Source organism: Cornus florida, unplaced genomic scaffold, assembly GCF_030987335.1.
Source record: "Cornus florida cultivar Cherokee Brave unplaced genomic scaffold, ASM3098733v1 CherokeeBrave_3.0.0_Hap2_Chr06, whole genome shotgun sequence".
In the NCBI taxonomy this organism is placed as follows: domain Eukaryota; kingdom Viridiplantae; phylum Streptophyta; class Magnoliopsida; order Cornales; family Cornaceae; genus Cornus; species Cornus florida.
The window spans coordinates 32,013,450-32,014,062 of record NW_026775576.1 but is presented as its reverse complement, the minus strand read 5'-3'; the positions used below and the strand labels follow the sequence as shown (position 1 = coordinate 32,014,062).

At 38.5% G+C, this 613-nt stretch overlaps 1 pseudogene; it reads left to right on the top strand.

Moving 5' to 3' along the window:
• The first annotated feature begins 255 nt into the window (after window positions 1-255).
• LOC132315202 (small nucleolar RNA R71) lies at window positions 256-354 on the top strand (annotated as a pseudogene).
• Window positions 355-613: the final 259 nt, after the last annotated feature.

The window sequence follows — 613 nt, the reverse complement described above, 5'->3', positions numbered from 1 at the left end:
AAGGACTTTATTTCGGTGGCTATTTCATTTCAGTGGTCGACTTGATGTAAGCCAACACTCTTCCTACCTTGTGAATTTCAACCATTCTTAGATGATAATGTTCTATGCAAAGAATTTTCACTCGTGCTCTCATAAAGACGCCACACATCATCCTCATGCTTATCAATGTATGAGCCACCCATGGAAGCATCAACCATGCCTTTGTAATTGTCCGATAAGCTCTCAAAGAAATATTAAACTAACTGCCATTTGGGCATGTCATGATGTGGACACTTCGTAAGCAATTCATTGAAGCGTTCCCATGCATCATGAAACGTTTCCCCATCCCCATGTGAAAATTCTCTAATTGAGGTTTTCATGGCATTGGTCTTAGAAACCGGATAGTACTTCTTCAAGAACTCTTGTTGCATTTCTGCCCAATAAGTGATTGAAAAAGGCCTAAGATTGTTAAACCAATACTTTGCCTTATCTTTTAAGGTGAATGGAAAAAGTTTGAGTCTTAAAAGCTCTTCCGGCATGTCCGTATATTTTACGGTGGAACATACTTCAAGAAACTCATCCAAATGATTGTAAGGTTCTTCACTTGGAAGTTCATGATAGTTAGGAAGCATTT